The sequence below is a fragment of the Penaeus monodon genome, chromosome 15 (assembly GCF_015228065.2).
Source record: "Penaeus monodon isolate SGIC_2016 chromosome 15, NSTDA_Pmon_1, whole genome shotgun sequence".
Lineage (NCBI taxonomy): Eukaryota > Metazoa > Arthropoda > Malacostraca > Decapoda > Penaeidae > Penaeus > Penaeus monodon.
The window spans coordinates 4,525,786-4,526,102 of NC_051400.1; the positions used below are offsets into that span (position 1 = coordinate 4,525,786).

Below are 317 nucleotides of genomic sequence, written 5' to 3' on the forward strand. Positions count from 1 at the left end.
CTACTGTATTTACATAAATGCATAAGCTTAGAAAGATATATGTTTGTGTATTAGGAGGGCCCAATGTTTGTGTATATAACACTATAAATGTTAGGTTTGGTAAGTATATGTGGGGGAGGGGGGATAAACTAACCAAGGATATCTAAGTTGTACATGTATTTTGCTCACATTTTGGGGCAAAATAATATTGTTATAATATCCCCCAGCAGATTATTGATAAATGAGAAAGTACTAGAATAACATTTTTTCTCATTCTTTTTTTATAAAATCTTGGGAATCAGTTATTAATTATGATTTTATTACAGTTATAGACTTGG

The 317-nt window shown here is 30.0% G+C and overlaps 1 protein-coding gene across 1 annotated transcript in view; it reads left to right on the plus strand.

The window, feature by feature from the left end:
- LOC119581700 (ankyrin-2-like) overlaps positions 1-317 on the plus strand; it is a gene marked incomplete at its 5' end in the record, with an annotated part of 102,055 nt that overhangs the window by 29,316 nt on the left and 72,422 nt on the right.